This window comes from Rattus norvegicus, chromosome 9 (genome assembly GCF_036323735.1).
Source record: "Rattus norvegicus strain BN/NHsdMcwi chromosome 9, GRCr8, whole genome shotgun sequence".
In the NCBI taxonomy this organism is placed as follows: Eukaryota; Metazoa; Chordata; class Mammalia; order Rodentia; family Muridae; genus Rattus; species Rattus norvegicus.
The window spans coordinates 107,865,493-107,886,794 of NC_086027.1; positions in this window are offsets into that span (position 1 = coordinate 107,865,493).

Sequence of the window (21,302 nt, forward strand, 5' to 3'; positions counted from 1 at the left end):
TCATAATGTCACATTCTAAATCAAAAACTATTTTGAAATAATCGAATCATATTATAGATGTCATCAATGGAGTGGTATTAATGTTATTTCTTTTAAAATAGTTAAGTGTTCAGAACAAGTTACAGTTCCTATCAAAGTTGTTATTTCTTTTTGGATAAGGTCTTTACTAACTTAAAATTAAGTTTATTTCTTTAACAATTTCTTCTAAAAATGAATCATATTCTGATTACTCTCTTACACCCTCACTTCCGTATCAGCCCTCTTTCTTCCCTATCAGTGCCACTCCAAATTCAGGACACATTGTTTTGGCTCCTCATCGACTAGCTCTGCAGTGTAAGAGTGAGTTTCTGGGACACACCATTTGTAATTCTTAGGTTAAAAAAAAATAGGACACTGTAAGAGAGCATAGGGAAGAGGAATAGACATTGGAGTTGTTGGTGCAGGGGATGTGTATAATAGAATATTTCCAAAATACATAGACTTAGCTAATAAAACTGAGAATCAAAAACAAAGAGGACAACTGAAAAAATAACCTGTTGTTGAGTTCAGAAATAAACCTGTGGCGGGAGAGACAGACAGAGAGAAAAGTGCAGAAAGACAGACAGAAAGATACAGAGAGACAGAGGTGGAGGCAGAAGGGGAGACAGAGAGTGATTGACTCTGGGCCACTGCAAAAATAATGGACAATAGGATCGGAAATCGATTTATACGCTCATTTTCTCATTTTTAAAGGAAAACTCTCCCAATGCCTCAAATGAGGGTCCATTACAATGCTACAAATGAGAGAAGGAATGAGTAAAAAGTATTCTCTCTGGACAGTGACATATGACAGTCTTTAACTAAAAAGCAAGCGTGATTGTGGAAAGTAATTTTTAAACATGACATTTTCGCTGCGTTGAACAACCTAATCATGAAAAGGAACCTATAATATTACTTTTGTTAGGTATTTGTAAATTGTCACAATCAATCTGATTTTAGAAGGAGGAGTTGTTTAATGAGTTTTATTCAGGTTATGAAGATTAAAAATGTTATAAAATTACATAGTTGTAGTGTTTGGACAACATTATGGAAGCAATTAAAATAAGTGGGCCATGACCTCCAAATAGTTAAGATGTTAAATTATGCAGTGTTTACTTCACAACAACATAGAATGAAAATGTGATATTGTCTGAGTATTAGGCAAATTCTTAATGTTATATATATATATACTCTGTCTTCTATAAAACTGATTATTTGAGAAGCCACACATAAAGGAAAAAATTCTACACTAAGAATTTAACTAACTAAAGTTAACTTAACTTAAGAAATTAACTAACTTCTTAACGGAAGCTTTAAAAACCAGAAGAGCCTAAGGAAGTATGCGAAAATAAAAGATGACAACTTAAATAATTTACTCAGCAACACGCTATGCCATAGATGGCATGCCTTTGTGATTAAAGTTCTAGGGTTAATAGAACTGAAGATAGATCCCACAACATAATAAAGTTTGTACATGACAAATTTACAGCTATCATAATTACCATTGGGGCAACTCACCATACTTACAATAAAGTAAGGCTTCTAAATATTTCCAGAGCAAATCTGCTTTTTAAAAACAAATCAAAAATAGTCAGATATTAACTGTCACAATCTCAGCAAAGAGGCTGTCATTCCTTGACAGTGGATTGAAGCCTTCAGAATGCAATAGAAGTGCCATTTTAACTGACAATTTGTTAAGAATTTGGTTTTAAGCCAGTAAATGGATTGAAGTTTACAGCACTTTTGAATATTAATATTTCAGAAAAAGTTCAACAAATATATTAAGTAAAATTTTTAATAAATAGAACATATTAAATAAAATGAGATCAAAATGCATTTGATTTGAAAAAAACAGATGATAGCTGATTCAGTGATATTTGTTTTAAATCATGTTAGTTTGCTCAATTTTGGCAAGTAATTTTTCTCCATCAATTAAGTGATATCATACTTGTTTCCTAATACTTTTTTTTAAAAAAATTGGCTATTTTTCATTTATTGAACGTGTTTGCAATTAAAGAACACTTTTATTGAGAAGTTTTCAATAGTACTCATTAAACAACATATTGGTCTGTATTTTAATTTTATCAAAATGTCCTATGTTTTGTTTGGTTATCTGCCTTTTATTTTAATCAGAAAATTTCTGATTATACACATAAACCATAACAATGTTATCTTGTCTTGAGGCTCTCCAGGACTGGTGTTCTTTTTTTTTTTTTTTAAGATTTATTCATCTATTATATATAAGTACACTGTAGCTGTCTTCAGACACACCAGAAGAGGGTATCCGATCCCATTACAGATGGTTGTGAGCCACCATGTGGTTGCTGGGAATTGAACTCATGACCTCTGGAAGAGCAGTCGGTGCTCTCAACCACTGAGCCATCTCTCCAGCCCAGGACTGGTGTTCTTTAAAAGTAACTTCTAATTGTCTGATACAATTGTCTCTGAGGCTTACTACTAAGTAAGCTCACCCTTTCTACTTCTTTCTCAAATCTCCGTGACTGGTTCAACTCAGCTGTTCTGTCTCAAAGTCCTCTCTAAGCTGACTGATTAAAACTTGCCTCTCAGCTTCTGACTGAATTGCCCTTCTTCCCTCTAACTAACTCTGGCAATCTTTCCTAATCTTCAGGTTCTTCCTCGTTCTCTGACTCGTTCAGTCTTCACCTGGGCCTAGCTTGTCCTATCTGCAACCCGTCTATAAAACTGTCCCTGTAAAAACTGTCTCTGAACTCCCAGAACTGAACTTCCATGAACTCCACGCCCCTCCACTGCCTCTCAGCTCACCGACTCAACCAGGTCACTGACTAGAGCTCAGGGATGTGCATGCATCGGTTTCCGGAGTGCTGGGGTTTCTTCTAGTGTGGTTGTTTGTGATTACAGATTTGAGCTTTTACTGGATGTTTATGGGTTTATACCTTATTTCTTCATGCTTCCCTCTTTCTTATTTCTTTAAATAAATTCGTGGCAGTTAGGAAACATTTTCCTAATAATGACCCATCAGGTGTTTTTCATTTCTTATTCATCTCCTTTGAGGCGCGTTTCCCTGTTTGTTGCTCTGAGATGGTTCCTTTTTTTTTTTCTTTTTTCTTGAATATTTTATTTATTTACATTTCAAATGTTATCCCTTTCCCCATTTCCCCTCTATAAACCCCCTATCCCTTTCCTCCTCCCACTTCTGTGAGGGTGTTTCCCCTCCCAACCTCCCAGCCCTTCCCACCTCCCCTCCCTGACATTCCCCTACACTGGGGGGTCGAGCCTTGGCAGGACCGAGGGCTTCTCCCATTGGTGCCCAACAAGGCCATCCTCTGCTACATGGAGCTCATGGAGCTACATCCTCTGCAGCTGGAGCCCTGGGTCCCTCCACGTGTACTCTTGGGATTGTGGTTTAGTCCCTGGGAGCTCTGGGGATGTGGTTGGTTGATATTGTTGTTGTTCCTGTTGTGTCGAACCCCTTCAGCTCCTTCAATCCTTTCTAACACCTCCAATGGTTGGTTGAGAACATCTGCCTCTGTGTTTGTCAGACTCTGACAGAGGGATGGTTTCACTATAACTCATAGTTTGGAAGCTTGAAAATATGTTCTCTAAGTTAAAATATAGTTTCCTCTCTGCAATATGATATCTGATATTTCAGTGTTTTTAATTCTCTGGTGTCTTCTAAGCCTTGACCTTACTTACTAAGGCATACACAGATGCTGTCAGTTTTCCTGTATATAGTCTTGTCTGTGCCTCTCATGATTAGCACCAGCAAAGCAGACATAGACAAAACTGAAGGTGAAAAAAAAAAGTGGACGTTTGCCCTTTAAAACATGTGGATGCCACTAATCTAGTGAAAGAACACAGCAACAGTGTCTGAGGATATAAACAGTGGCCTTGCATCATTATCTCCAATTCTGTAAAATGGTGATCATGGGTGATGATTTGAGAGCAACAGAAAGGTCTATAATATTTTGGAGAATGGCATTCTCTTTTGTCCCATGGCTGCCATAAAATGAATTCATGTGGGTCTTGGAATATATTTGCATCTGCTTATCACAACCTCTGTGATCTGCTCTAACTACTGTGTTCAAGTAAAGTCACAATAGGCATATGACAACCAGCTATGGCCACAGCTATAGAGAGGATTCCCAGAAGAGGGGTGACGTGTGTTTATGGCAGCCTGAGATACACTGTAAATTCTAAATGAGTCTGGGATACACAGCAAAGCTCGTTAGAAAACAAAAGCTTAAATTGGACAAAGTCAACTATACTTAATATCTAACATTAGAATATTAGTTAAAAAAGTAGTAGGTCTAAAAGTTCAAACAGAATGTCATCTGAGAGATTGATTGTACCAAATTCATATATGGAAGCCCCTATCAGGGTTTTTTTCCCAATATGCTTTAATTCTTAGAAGTTTTTGACTTAATAGAAACTGGTTGCTAAAATCAATTTTCATTTTTGTTAATGTTCTGTGATATGCTACACTCTTTCTATAATTGACCCTCTCCTTTTTTCTATATTATTGTACTGTATCATTCTCATAACATACACTTTGATAAATGTATATTATATAGTTTGTATAAGATATTTCAATATCATATTTCATTCTTCTCATAACCCTTAATCTTATAATCACCCTATAATGTTTATTGTATTTATATTCTGGAACACTTTATCAACTATATTATCCTCTTAGTAGAAAACTTTCCCTAGGCAATTTCCCCTGTAATCCTTTTATCATGGTAACACCTTTATCACAATGTAGTTTGACGTATGTGTGTGTGGAGGGGGAGGCATATATATAGAAATGTATTTGTTATGCACTTTGATATCTTCATTTTCCTTCTAAATTAAACTGGTTTCATAATGATGTGATTTGTTAGTATGCATTTATTCTTCTGTGGTTTACCTTGATTCAATTCTATTAAAAAACAAAGTCTACAGTGATTATTACTGTACTCTAATGTAAAGAGTTACTGAAATGTGTGCTTTGTCGGTAATTTAATTTTTACAATTTATTTATTTTATTGTTGTACAAATGTGTTCTTTGCATGCATTTCTATTCACTGCTTATCTGCCCAGCATCTGTGGACGCCAAGACAACGGAACATGGTTTTCTGGAAGTGGAGTTACAGTTTGCTGTGAGTTGCCAGGTAGGTGCTTGAATTCATACCCGGATCCTCTTGGAAAGCAAGTAATGCTCTTTCTTAGCTTCTGAGCCATCTTTCCCATTCATTAAATATATACTTTTAAGGGAGATGGATATGTCCATAGGCCTGTTTTCCTTCTGTAATATAAAGAACCGAGTCAGTGGTATTGTAATTGAACGATGTCGATGCAAATATGTCTTGTGGTGTTACAGCATTGCTACTAGCTGGTCTTACACTGAGATTGACACACTGACCATTATGAAAATTAGTTCTATACCTCAAATCTTAGATTAAATATCATATTATGTGTGTGACAGGGGACAAAACGAGAAGTATGGAAAACTCTGCCAGGGTCGTTCTGATATTTTAGTCTCTGCTTGTTTCCCAGCCCTTTATTGATGACTCTCAGAGCTGAAGCATTACAGAGCTTCCTAAGGCTGGGCGTGTTGTTTCTCATGATATGTTATCATTTTCTCTTCTGCTACTGCAGTAATGGTGTTGACAGAAGTCTTTTCCACCTATGAGTTTCTGAATGCTGTCTTTGCTGGATATGTTTAAAGTGATTTAAGTGATTTTCAAAATGGAGAACAACTGACTGTGAAACAAAAATATTTGTCACTGATTTTAGTTATTTACAAAAGATGTTATTTGTAGCTGGTTCTAGAGCGCTAATTTGTGACTCTATTGAGCAGTCAAAATTCAGATTCTTTTATTGCTGAGTGGTGATCTTTTACAATGTGATTGACATTTTCTTCCTGAATTGGACATTGTCGCATGATTTATATTTAGAAATTATTCACATTAGTCACTCATGCAGTGAATCATCCTTATTTATTTTAATGATGCTCATTGTCTTCTGATTATTTCATCATAAAAAGAGTATATTTAGGTTGGAAATAAATTGACTTAAAATAGCTTTAAAATAAGTTTACAACAACTATGATTAATAATAAAATCCACACAAAGGAGCCCTATATTCTCTTCATAATTTTAGAAAAATAAAAACTACTATGGGATGAATTTAGCAAATGATGTTCCAGGGGAAGAATGGCAGAAATTATAATAGAGAATAAAAGATTCGTATTCAAATGCTTAAAAGTATGGTACAATAGCAACTACGTTCATTTTAACAAGACTCTTTTTCCAGATATCCCAAGATGAAAATGGGAAATAGGACCAGACCTATGCCAAAAGATGTTTATAATTAAATTTTAACATTAAAGTGAGGCATTAGTACACTTGCAAAGACTTCCATGTCTGTCCCATATTTAATAATCAATGGCTATGACTAAATGTATGATATCATTTTACTTGATTTTAATTTTACTATACTTTCAATGGATGATAATTTTTGTTTAAGTTAAATGTAATCTGTAACATTTATTGAATATGTTATTAAAAGCAGTGATCAAATTGTAAGTAATACCAAAAGGGCAGTAAGTCAATGAAATAAAAAGGTGATACTTTGTGTAAAGTTCTCAGAGTACCCTAAACACTCTATCTTGGAATGGAGCCATGGAGGAAATACACATTAAAGCCTTAATATTTTGCTTCTATAGAGCCATTATGAAAGGTAACATGTGGGCAGTTTTCTCTTTTAAGTATTGATGTTACTTGAATTTTCTTGATGATATACAAATTGATAAAGAAAGGTATTTTAGTATTTTTCTTTTGGTCATAAAATTGATATCATCCAGGGTACAACATGTTGTTAGACTAACAATATCTTAGAGTGGAAGACTATATAAAGACCTCTTTTGTCTGCGTGGTCTTTTTTCTTTCTTTCTTTCCTTCCTTCCTTCCTTCCTTCCTTCCTTCCTTCCTTCCTCCCTCCCTCCCTCCGTTCCTTCCTTCTTTCCTTCCTTTCTTTCCTTCCTTTTCTTTTCCTTTTAATGTTATCTATTTATTTACATTCCAGGTGCTGCCCCACTCCCGGCAGCCCTGTCTCCCACAATTCGTCATTCCATTCCACCTCACCCTAACCTCTGAGAGTGTATTGTCCCTCTCTCCTACCTCGCCACCCCTTTGCCCCCGCTGGCTAATCCCCTTCTCTGGGGCCACAAATTTAAAAAATTAGGCACATCTTCTCCCACTGAGGCCAAACCATGCAGTACTCCTTTACATACGTGCCATGGGGGCTCAGACCATCCCATGTATGCTGCATAGCTGATGGGGCTCAATGTCTGGAAGCTCCTGGGGATTCAGTTGAGACTGCTGGTCTTCCTTCCTGTGGGTTCGCCCTCCACTTCAACTTCTTTAGTCCTAACCCTAAGTCTCCCCACTGGGGTCCTTGACTTCAGTCCAATGGTTGGGTGTAACTATCTACTTCTGTCTCAGTCAGCTGCTTGTAGGGTCTCTTGGACAATAGACATGCTAGGCTCCTGTCTGTAAATACATCATAGCATCAGTAATAGTCTCAAGTGTTGGTGCCTCACCATGAGATAGATCCCAAGTTGGGCTGGTCACTGGACTGTGCATTGATAAATGGAATCTCCTCTTCATTTTTGTCCCTGCAGTTCCTTTACCCAGGAATGCTACCAGGAAGGTTGAGCTAATGCCTACTTAGAACCTTCACCCATATGAACAAGTGTTCATGTTTCTAAAATGCACTCTGCACACCGCCAACAGAGAAGAGTAAACACCAATCCAGCTACACACTCTTCATTTGGCTATAGTGACCTGCTTGAAAGGGAGTGGCCAATCAGCAACTATTTGGACTTAAAGCCCACTCCTTAAGATGGAGTCCATATGTATCACTGCTCACAGACCAAGAACCCAAGACCATATAGGGCAGGGACCTAGGTAAATATTAATTACTGCTCTTATGCTAAGGGAACATAGTGATTGACTCCCAATGGCATAATTCTATATTCATCTTAGTTTCTCTTAGCCATCATCAGAGAAGCTTCCTGCCGTATGTAGTAGGTGGAACAAACACAGAGACATACAGGTGTACTCTGCAGAGTGATAGAACTTAGAATACACACAGCTCAAAATGAGATGTCTCCACCATATTCCTCCCCTCAAGGATCAGAAAGCCCTGTGGAAGAGAAGAGTGAATGATTGTAAGAACCAGATGAATAAAGGTCTTCTAATTATGGAAAGACCCAAGCTCATATGAACTCAGAGATTGTGGCAGCATGAACAAGGCCTTCAGGCCCACTGCTTAAGCCAGAAGCTACTGACAATTGATAAGCAGTCTGAAATGCAAAATTTGTTTTCTCCAATGGAATGAATCTAACTGGGACACAAAAGCACTCTTCATGGAAGTCCGACACAAAGCTAACTCAATAGCATCTTTAGAAGGTATTTGTCTGATTTTTTTTGTCAGACTTTTTAAAATTCTTTTCTCTTACCTTGCAGGTCCTTTGCACATATGTTGTGGCTCCTGCTTTTGTGTTTGTAACATTCCTGTGTGCACGAATATGTGTCTCTGTTTCTTTATGTGGTTTTTCTGCTATGCATTTTTTTGAGGGAAGGGGAGCATTTTTCTTCTGGCTGTTTTGGTTTTGTCCCATTCTGGTTTGTTTTTATGCTATCTATCGTGTTTTATTATATTACCATCCATTTGATGAAAAGGGAAGTAGGAGGATCTAAAAAACTATGAGGAAAGTGTCTTAGCCAGAGTTCCTATTCCTGCACAAAACATCATGACCAAGAAGCAAGTTGGGGAGGAAAGGGTTTATTCAGCTTACACTTCCACATTGCTGTTCATCACCAAAGGAAGTCAGGACTGGAACTCAAGCAGGTCAGGAAGCAGGAGCTGATGCAGAGGCCATGGAGGGATGTTACTTACTGGCTTACTTCCCCTGGCTTGCTCAGCTTGCTTTCTTATAGAATCCAAAACCACTAACCCAGGGATGGCACCACCCAAAATGGGCAGGGCCTTCCCACCCTTGATCACTAATTGAGAAAATGCCTTCAGCTGGGCTCATGGAGGCATTTCCTCAAGGAGGCTCCTTTCTCTTGGATAACTCCAACTCGTGTCAAGTTGACCCACTAAACCAGCCAGAAGAGGGAAGGGAAATCATGATCATGATATATTGATTTTATGAAAAACTTCTGTTTATATAGATGAAAAATAGAAAAAAGATCCATTTATGTGGAAAATATCGTATTTCTAAGAATGTAAAGAAGAAAATGAAAGTTATTCTTATATTTGTATTTTAAGAATTTATTTAAAGAAGTTCTTAAAGCATTCTCAAGGTTTGGTGAAAAAAAATCTACTACAGGAACCAAAACCTAGGGAGATGAGGTGGATGGGAATTTGAATGGTCACAGAGGAGAATAGCGAGTAGGGGAAATCATGCCACTGTTCCTGAATGCTGCTGTCATTGAATGTCACCTTGCATTTTTCACATATGTCATATGCATGGTAAAATAATCCCTAGAAATTGCTTTTCAATAAAATGTAATGAATCTATATCCTCCATTCTCTATGCAATTAAAAGTATCCTGTTCAATGTCTTTGATGCAGAAAACGTCAGTGGTTTTAAGATCATTTTTTTCTACATTTGAATTGCTCTGTGATACAGAATCACTACGAGACTGATTTGGTAAGATAACAACATGTCATAGTCTGATTGGCATAATTAATCTTTCTGAAGATGTATAGAATAATGAGCATTCACAGAGAACAATGAAGCTTAGACGTGATGAAATGTAGCTTAACAAGCAGCTGACTTCTGTAATTTAGCTTTTCTCCCATCAGATGGAATAACTTACTGTAATGATTATGCAGGTAGAAATGCACACGACGTTTACTCACTTCAATGCAAAGAACCTCAGAAGCTTCAGAGGCTGATTTCGAAACAGGAAATGACCATGGCATGCTCTACTGTTAATTTAGAAAAATGCTAAAGTACTTAACATAGAAATTTATGTTTGTTTGAAATTTTTGGCCAAATTATGATTGAATGAAAATATTTAAAATATTAGAGATATCAAGACTATTCCAAATAGTTTATTCATTTCACGTGCCACATAGGTTTCATATATGACATTCTCATTCTATGATTGATCTCTATTCGTCTAAAGCTTTACCCATTGAAGAAAGGTATCTGTTATTAAATATTTAATATCTAACTTATTTAACTAGTGCACAAATGAATTCTTAGTAGTCATTTGTAGTTCTGTTTTTTAATTTAATTTTATTTGTTTTTACTTATTCACTTTACATCCCACTCATTGCCCTTCTCCTGGTCACCTCCTCCCACAATCCTTCCCCCCTTTCCATTTCCTCTGTGTTTTTAATTATTTAACTTTGTATATTTAAATCTCATTACATCCTAGCCAATTATTTTTAATTAAAAAAATGTTTCACTGTTTATATCTCTTTTTCCTCTTTAAAAATATTGACTGGGAGGAGGAACTGAGAAGTGGGGAAGTATTTGGAATGTAAATAAATAAAATAATTCAATAAAAGATGAAAAAATAATTGGTTAGTTAAAATCTTTCCTAATTTTATCAATTCTCTGTGAATTTCACATTATGTACTCCAAGGCCACGAATCCCCCCTCCTCCCTCTCATCCTTCTCCCTGGGGGAAAAAGTAAAATAAGATAGAATTTTTAAAAAATATCATCTCGTCATGGAAGCTGGAGTGAATCACAGTGTGCCATTCAGGGTTACATTTTGTCCACACATCTTTACTTGCAAACGTTGCAATGAGCTATTTGTCTGTTTCGAGGCCTGTGGTTTCTGCCATACTATCAATCCTATCAATACTTGATCCTTACCTGGACCACTCTTGGATGTCCTGTTGTTGCCCAGTGTCATGAGACCCTGCAGCTTTAGATTTGTAGGACAGGCGACAGTCTCCAGCAGATCATAAATGGGATAGATGTTGGGATGGATCAACTCAAAGCCCTGGATCTGCAATTGGAAGGAAGATAAGTTGGTCAGCCCATACTCTCCTGTTACCACATGACCGGGGTGAGCACTCCAGGACTATCTCCAAATAGCTTAGGCAATCCTGTTGTCAGAAGGGGCAGAGTCAGGTCTCCTTTTATTACCTATGGCCTCTTGGTCCACCTGAGTCAGCTCTACTGTGCTGCCCAGGCGAGGTACAGAGCCTGCTATCCAGAGTGTCATAGCTGGTAAGTGGCAGGACCAGTTCACCTGCATCCAGACCACAAGGGTCAGCTGTATTGTACTTCCCAAGTAGGGCATGACCAGCTCTCCCTAGAATGTTGTCTGGTGAGGGACAAGGGTAGCTCAGCACAGTGGCTCAGAAGATAGGCAAGACCAGGTACAACAGCAAAGCGTTTGTTGATAACATGTACATGGTCACTGGCAGTGGAAGTCTCCAGAGCCTCAGGGTCAGACCAATCCACAAACATCCTCTTGGCCTTTGGTGGTAACTTGGGCCACAGGTATCTGCACATATCTCATTGCAGCAAGAGAAAGGACCTAACGTGGCCCATGAGGACAGCCCTGGCCAGAACCTTACCATAGTCCCCTCATAAAGGCCTGTTCTTTACCATAGAGAGTCCCAAGTTCCACCTTTCTTCTCAGTATGTGTACCCCTCGGCCTCACTTTCTCTTCCACCTCTCCACTGCTTACTCTGTCTTTCCCATCTCACCATTGTCTCATCCTCTGTCCATTCTAGTAAGAATCATGGCAGATGCTTGGATGTCTTGCTTCTGACTCCATGGCCAGAGCACAAATTTGGGATTTTTTTTTAAAAATGTGCTTGTAATCCCACAAACAGAAAAGGACAAATGCATCAGAGTGGCAATGAGAAGGGGTTCTGTGGAAAGAGATAGAAGGATACAGGACAGTAACGAGGGAACGGGAAAATAGGATGAGATTCAACTAGAGAGGGTTAAGGGGGTACAAAATACCAAGGGAGAGTATGGAGTGAAAGATAAATAATACTAAGTCATTTGAAGAAGGCACACAAACTAATTAGCCTGCATTTATAGTTTAAATGAAACTATGTCTCAGAGGATGATCATTCTTTTTCCAAGAACCATAGCATGTCTGAGGAAAATCTCCACTACCAGGCACCAGGCAAGGGACACTTCCCTTCTCATTCTTGTCAAAAATAATTCCAACAGACTCTGCAAACAGTATAGGCTAAGGCCATTGTCTTTGGTTTCATATTAGAATTTGAAGGAAAGACCATATTAATGAAGTATCACATACCTTGGGCACATGAGAAGGAATCAGGCTGGAACTGACTTGGAGGCCTCTTTGTTTTGCAAACTAGACTCAGCATATTGGCAGGTACTCAACAAGATTCGAAGGAAGAAAAGCAATCAGTAATTCTATCAAACTACAAAATATGATCACCATATTGGTTAGCCTGGCAGATATCCCCCAGCATGGATGGGATGTATGGCACTGTAAGTATAGCTTAACTTCCCTGGCTATTGATGAAGGCTATAGAAGAAACTACTATTGTCATTTTGTTAAACTAGTATAATTTCTAATTGTATTATAAACACTTACTCCTATAATCACAGATAAGTGTAACCCTCTACAGATAATCAGCCCTCTACAGATAAGTAGAGATTTCACCCCTCAATGGAGAGGATTGCAGAGATCTATAACTTCAAAATGGAGACACAGTGATTTGGGATGCGGTAGTGGTTTAAATTAGACATTTCCTCCATAACCACAGACATTTGAGCACTTATTTTACCTATGGTGTTGCCATTTAGGAAGATTTCAGATATGTGGCTTTGTGGAAAGAAGTATGTCACTGGACATACACATAGAATATTCAAAGCCTTACAACATATCTAGCTCATCCTTTCACTTATCTCATGTGAACCCTAACATTCTGTTTTCCACCATTGCTGCTCTTTCCTTCAATGCTTCATAGCATCATAGACTTGTATCCTTCTGAAACTGTAAATCAAAATAAACTCATTTTTTAAATGTTAATTTGGTCACGTTGGTTTACCACAGCAACGGGAAAGTACCGAATGCAGGCACTCATCCCCAGTGTATTTTATCTATGGAGGAAATACCTACACATGAGGTTCAGGGAACATGTAAGAAGAGACAGGCAGAAGATTTTACTGTAATAGCCGTTGGACCAAGATACCTATAGTGAAATAGTATTTTCTAGTCATGACAGGGTTGATGCACCAGTATCTCAGTGATGTGGCCGCCTAAACATGGCACTCAACATGCCAAGGAAAATATGAAGATTTTTCACAGTGACTCAGCTATTTGAAGTGATACAGGAAATCAATGGGTGCCAAGACAAAAAGAAAATCTTTCCCCTAGCCTTGTCTTGCTGTTCTCACCCCAAGTAGTCAGGCTTAGACATGTATACCCAAGAGCAACTCTCAGTGGATTCATTAATATCTGTTTTCACATATGTACAAGTGTGTGTGTTTATGTGAATTTGCGGGAGAAATGTGGGAAACATACAAGCAAATAAGTGGGGGAGAGAAATGAGAAGGACTATTGCCACAAAAATACCAGTGATTTTTCCATTTTTAATTGTTAATCAGGTGTGCCAGTAAATAATATATTTAAGACACTAGGTTATTCAAACCTGTATAAGAGAAATGCTTTTTTGTTTTTTGTTTTTTCATAATCTAATTTCTCGTGAGAAGTAAAACATGTTGACTTCAGTGAGTCATTGATTTAATATACAAGATAATTATCCCATAAGTAAAGAAGTTGAAAATGCACTAAATATAAAAGGTCACTTGTGTGAAAATTCTTTCATAAGAAGCATCATGAAGAAAAAGATAGTGGTCTTCTATCACAACAGAAAAATCAATATTTTCACTTAAGAAACCATTTTCAAAGAGTTCTGAACACATAGCAAATAAGATTGTGACAAAACAAAAGGAAAGAAAACCAAGTCTTACCACATCATTACTAGCTTTCCTTTTCTGTCTAAAACACTCAGTGGCATAGACCTAAGAGTGACTACAGGAAAACCAATATTGGGAAAAATAGTTATAATTATAGAGGATGCTTCGAGTGTGATACTAGTAGTTTACTGACATGTTGTGTGCTATCTTACAACACTGTCATTTAGGAATACCAGGAGTGACTTTGCTGTGTAAAATGAACTGTTACTAAGGTCTTATGTGCTTCATTCCAGGTCTTAAAGTGACAAAATGTGATTTGGAGATCCTTAGCTTCATATGCCCTGTGGTGATTTGAAAGCGATGTACTCTATGGTTTGAGCAGTTGAACATGTTTACACCAGTTATTGACTGTTTGGGGAGCCTTAGGGGCCCCCGGCTTATAGACAGAATATGTTATGTTTCTCTGGCTGGATTTACAGTTCCAAGAGACTCATGCCATTTAATTTCCTTCTCTTGACTTCCAGTTTGCAGTTGAAGATGTGAGATATCAGCTATTCCTGCTGACATACCTGGTGTTGGCAACATGAAAACCCAACCATGATGATTATGGTTATTATACCTTTGTAAGTAAAAGCCTAAAAGAAACCTAAATGAAATAATGGTCCTGGGTTGGGATGGGTGTTTTATAATTAAGACAGTCACCGAGCTCATTGTCCTCTCATGAAGGAACATGAAGAGAAAAGATAGCAGTTTGCCATGACGCTGCATTTTCTACAAAAGGAAGAAATATTGAAATATATTATTGTTATCCATGGTTAATAGAAGTATATATAATAAGCATTATATATTTAACCCATATTGTATTTACAAACATGTTTTGTTTTGTTTAAAAAAAAAACAAAACACAACTAAATAATGGGAGTTAGAGACAGGATTTAAGTTTCGTTCTTGGCACCAGGTTGAGAAGGTAACAATTGCTTGTGACAGGAGGTCCATGGATCTGACACAATAATACCCTGCATATTGAGACATGTGAGTGAATGTTCATACTTACACACACACACACACACAGACACACACACACAGACACACACACACAGATACACACACACAGACACACACACAGACACACACACAGACACACACACACAGACACACACACAGACACACACACAGACACACACACACAGACACGCACACAGACACACATAGACACACACACACAGACACACACACACAGACACACACACAGACACACACACACAGACACACACACACAGACACACACACACAGACACACACACACAGACACACACACAGACACACACACACAGACACACACACACAGACACACACACACAGACACACACACACAGACACACACACAGACACACACACACAGACACACACACACAGACACACACACAGACACACACACAGACACACACACACAGACACAGACACACACACAGACACACAGACACAGACACACAAGCACAGACACACACAGACACACACACAGACACACAGACACAGACACAGACACACACACACAGACACACACACAACTAATAAATATTTCCTTAAAAATAATACTTGATATACAACAAGCATATTTTCCTCTAAGTGAAAAAAATTCTCCTGGATTATGTTGTTTTACGAACTACTTTATTTGCAGTATAAATACACAGCTCTCCAGGACCAATATATGTGTCTACTGTGGTGGCTGGATACAGTTGGCTTACATTTGTTAAAATTTAATTTTACATATGTCTATGCAACAAATGTTTATATTTTACTGCTTGCTGGATTAGATGGCTGAGAAAGAAATGGCAGCAGCTGGCATTAACAGCCTCAGATCTGACTTAGGGCACAATGGTGAAGAGGAGCAAACCAAGCCCTGAGGGCTGTGCTGTTTCCTGCACAGGATGTTGACATATTATACTTCAGAGAACAAGATCATCCAGGAGAATTTTTTTCAGTTAGTCAGAGGAAAATAAACTTGTTGTATAGTATTATTTTGTTTGACATAAACAGAAACAAATGGTGGCAAGCAAAAATAATACAAGAACAGGATTTCTGTCTTCTGTAATAAATCTACAACACTACCCATTCTCTCTCTGTACATATATCTAATTTTTTAACATTAAATCAAATATATATGTATATATGTATAAATTCTGAGTACATACATATATATGCATATACACAGGTATGACTAGGTACACACACACACAGAAGCTAATACTATTGAAATGGCCTCAGATCATTAAAATCTTCACATCATACTTGAAAACAGGAAATGTAATTGTATTCTACATAATAGTAATTATTTTTCTCTTTCTCCACATCCTCGCCAGCATGTGTTGCCACCTGACTTTTTTTTTTTTTTTTTTTTTTTTCCGGAGCTGGGGACCGAACCCAGGGCCTTGCGCTTCCTAGGTAAGCGCTCTACCACTGAGCTAAATCCCCAGCCCCTGCCACCTGACTTTTTGATCTTAGCCATTTTGATGGGTGTAAGGAGGAATCTCAGGGTTGTTTTGATTTGCATTTCTCTGATCACTAAGAACTTTGAACACTTCTCTAAGTGCTTCTCAGCCATTTGAGATTCCTCAGTTGTGAATTCTCTTTAGTTCTATACCCCATTTTTTGATTGGGTTGTGTGGTTTTTGGTGGTTAGTCTCTTGAGCTCTTTATATATTTATGATATTAGCCCTCTATCAGATGTAGGGTTAGTGAGATTTTTCCCAATTTGTAGGATGTTGATTTGTCTTATTGACTATGTCCTTTGCATTACAGAAGCTTTCAAGTTCATCTTAAGAGTGTGAGCCAATGGAGTTCTGTTTAGGAAATTTCCCCTTGTACCAATGAGTTCAAGACGCTTTTTCGCTTTCTCTTCTATTGGGTATATCTGGTCTTATGTTGAGGTCCTTGATCCACTTGGACTTGAGCTTTGTTCAAGGTGACAAATATGGGTCTATTTTCATTTTTCTCCATACAGACAGCCAGATATACCAGAACCTTTCATTGAAGATGCTTTCTGTTTCCTATTGTATATTTTTGGCTTCTTTGTCAATGATCAAGTGTGCATAAGTGTGTGGTTTTATTTCTGGGTCTATAATTCTATTCCATTGATCAATCTGTCTATCTCTGTACCAGTGTCATGCAGTTTTTATCACTATTGCTCTGAAGTAGAGCTTGATGTCAGGAATGGTGATTCCTCCATTGTATTGCTATGAATTGGGTTTTTTAAAATTTGTTTTTGTTTCTTTTTTGTTTGTTTGTTTGTTTGTTTTCCTATTTTGGGTATTTTTCCTTTACTTTCCTTTATTTTAGAATGGCTTTTAAATCTATGTGAAGAATTGTGTTGGGATTTTAATAGAGATTGCATTGAATCAGTAGACTGCTGTTGGTCCGATGGCCATTTTTGCTTTGTTAATTCAGCCAATCCATGAGCATGGGAGATTACTCCATTTTCTGGGATCTTTGATTTCTTTCTTCAGAGACTTGAAGTTCTTGCCATACAGATATGTCACTTGATTGGTTAGAGTCATACCAAGGTATTTTATATTATTTATGACTTTTGTGAAGGGTGCTGTTTCCTTAATTTCTTTCTCAGCCTGTTAATCCTTTGAGTAAAGAAAGGCTACTGATTTATTTGAGCTAATTATTTATCCAGCCACTTTGGAGAAGTTGTTTGTCAGCTGGAGAAGTTCTCTGGTAGAAATTTTGGGGTCTCCTATGCATACTACCTTGTCATCTGCAAATAGTAATATTTTTATTTCTTCTACTGGAATAGATATGGCAAGAGTGAGCATCCTTGTCTTATCCCAGATTTTCATGGGATTGCTTCAATTATCTCTCCATTTAATTTGATATTGGCTGTTGATTTCTGTAAATTGATTTTATTATGTTTAGATATGAGCCTTGGATTCCTGATCTCTCCAATACCTTTAACATGAAACGGTGTTGTATTTTGTCAAATGCTTTTTCTGTGTCTAAGGAAATGATCATATGATTTTATTCTTTGAGTTTGTTTATATAGTGGATTATGTTAATGGATTTTTGTATACTGAACCAACCTTACATCCCTGGGATGTAGTCTACTTGATCATGGTGAATGATGGTTTTGATGTGTTCTTGGATTTGGTTTGCAATAATTTTATGCAGTATTTTTGCATCTGTATTCATAAGCGAGATTAGTCTGAAGTTCTCTTTTTTGGTTGGGTAATTGTGGCTTTATAGAGTGAAATAGGTAGTGTTTGTTCTGTTTCTATTTTATGGAATAGTGGAGGAATGTTGGTATCAGGTCTTCTTTTAAGGTCTGGTAGAATTCTGAACTAAATCCATCTGGGCCTGGGCAGTTTTTAGTTGGGAGGTTTTTAATGACTTCTATTTCTTTATGGGATATAGGCCTGGTTAGATAGTTTACCTGCTATTGACTTAACTTTGCTATGTTGTATTTATCTAGAAAACCATCCATTTTACCTAGATGTTTTAATTTTGTTGAATATAGGCTTTTGTAGTAGGATTTGGTGATTTTTTTTTAATTTCCTCCGTTTCTGTTGTTATATCTTCCTTTTCAATTCTGATTTTGTTAATTTGGATACTGCTTCTGGGCCCTTTAGTTAGTTTGACTAGGAGTTTATCTATCTTGTTGATTCTCTCAAAGAACCAGCTTTTGTATTTGTTGATTCATTATATTGTTCTCTATGTTTCTATTTGGTTGATTTCAGCCCTGAGTTTGACTATTTCCTGCTTTCTACTCCTCTTGAATGAGTTTGCTTCTTTTTGTTCTTGAGTTCTCTGGTGTGCTGTTAAGTTGCTATTGTAAGACCTCTCCATTTTCTTGACCAGAATTTTCCTCATAGCACTGCTTTCATTGTGTTCCATAAGCTTGAGTATGAAGTGTCAACACTTTCATTAAATTCATGGAAGTCTTTAATATTTTTCTTTATTTCTTCCCTGGCCAAGTTATTATTGTGGAGAAAGTTCTCCAGTTTCCATGTGTATGTGGGCTTTCTGTTGTTTTTGCTGCTATTGAAGACCAGCCTTAGGCCACAGTGGTCTGATAGGATGCAAAGGATTATTTCAGTCTTCTTGTCTGGTTTGAGGTTGTTTTGTGACCAATTATATAGTCAGTTTTGGTGAAGGTACCATGAGGTGCTGAGAAGAAGGTTTATTCTTTTGTTTTAGGATGAAATGTTCTGTAAATATCTGTTAAATCCATTTGGTCAAGTTACTGGTGGGATTGCAATTTGATATAACCACTCTGGAAATCAATTTGGAAGTTCCTTAGAATATTGGAAATAGATCTTAATGTCTGAACAATACCACTCTTAGAAATAAACCCATAAGATGTCCCACCACAGGAGATACGTGTTACACTATGCTCATATCAGCCTTATTTGTGATAGCCAGAAGCTAGAAACAACCCAGATGTCCCAGGACAGAAGAATGGATATAGAAAATATGGTTCATTTACACAATGGAATACCACATAGCTATTCTGCACAAGGACATCCTGAGTATTCCAGGCAAATGGATGGAAATAGAAAATATGATCCTGAGAGAGGTAACTCAGACCCAAAAGGACATGCATGCTATGTACACGTACTCTCTGATAAATGGACATTAGCAAAAAAAAAAAAAAAGGGACAGAATACCCAAGATACAGTCCACAGAACACAAGCTGAAGGGCCTAAGTGAAGACACCTCACTCTCACTTGGGTAGGAGAAAAAATCAACCACAAGGGAGGAGGGAAAGAGAGAGGGACCTGGGAGGAAAAGGGGAACAGGGATGGGGGAGGGGAACATGATCGGGTATTGGTTGGGGAAAAGGACTGAAACCTTGTGGGCCAGCAGAAAGAATGGAAACAGGCAACTTTGGAAGGTAGGAGGTTGGGTAGACCCTCCAGAATGTACCAGAGACCTGGGACATGAGATACTGTCATGACTCAAAGGAAGGAACCCTAGACAAAATGCCCTACAGGGGGGAAGAGGGAACTTTTAGAGCCCAACTCCAGCAGAAAACAGGGCACCAACTGAGGGATGGGTTTGCTATCCCACAGTGAAAATTCTGACCCGTAATTGTTCCTGTCTGAAAGAACTGCAGGAACGAAAATGGAGAAAAATCTGAGGAACAAAAGGTCCAGCAATAGGCCCAAAGTGGGATCCAGCTGAAGTAAGATCCAGACCTGAACACCTGAGACCATTACTGATGCTATGAAGTGTTCACAAAAAGAGACCTATCATGCCTGCTCCCCGAAAGACCCAACAAGCACTTGAGTCCGATGCAGATATTTTCATACTACCAATGAACAGAAGCTACTGACCCCTGTGTTGGAATTAGGTGACCCTGTAGGAGGACAGAAGTCTCAATTAACCTGGACCCCTGAGATCTCTCAGAAACTGCATCACTAACTAGACAGCATATACCAGTTGATATGAAGCCCCCAACACATATACAGCATAGGACTGCTGGGTATGGGATCAGTCAAAGAAGATGCAACGAACCCTCAGAGACTGGAGGCCCCAGGGAGTTTAGAGCTCTGGTGGGCTGTGTGGGTTGGGGACATCCACATGGAGACAGGGGGGTAAGTGGGTAGGAGTTATGATATGTGCAACAGTCAGAGGGTGGACCAGGAAGATGGGAATAAGATCTGGAGTGTAAAAAAGAGAAAGGAAGAAAAAATATAATGATACTACTACTACTACTAATAATAATAATAATGACTTTAAAATTATTTTTATTTTATTTTAACAGTTTCTTAAGTTTGCATATTTAAAAAAAGATTACTATTTTTGATCATGAGCATGATGCACCAATCCCACATCTACAGAAGCCCCACCATGACTTGATCTGCTTCATATAACAACTATCAGAAGCATGCAATAAGAGGTTATGGTTCTTTACTAATTGATAGCATCAACTGAATATTCAAATTGTTCAACATTAAAACCATTCCAACTATAACAAATGTATTTTATTAACCTAAATGAACAAACATGAAATATGTAAATAATTCTGACAGTAGATTCTGGTATATTATATTTATACTCCAGAAGCAAAGCATGTCCTTTTAACATTTTTATTTTTAAAATAAAATTAAATTGTGGTTTGAATTTTCAAGACTTAATTTTTCTAGTTTTATTGGCAGTTATTCGTCAGAGACATCTGTGTACTATGAAACAAAAAAATAGCTATTGATGACATTAAATATTCTTAAAACTGCACTAAAATGCTATGTGTGTGAATTGAAATTTTACTGTTTCATTACTGTGTTTACTATCCAGATTATTAATAGCTTATAATCGCTATTCTTTGTTTCCTTAATCAGAAAGGCAAGAACTACCCCTTAGTATGATTAAT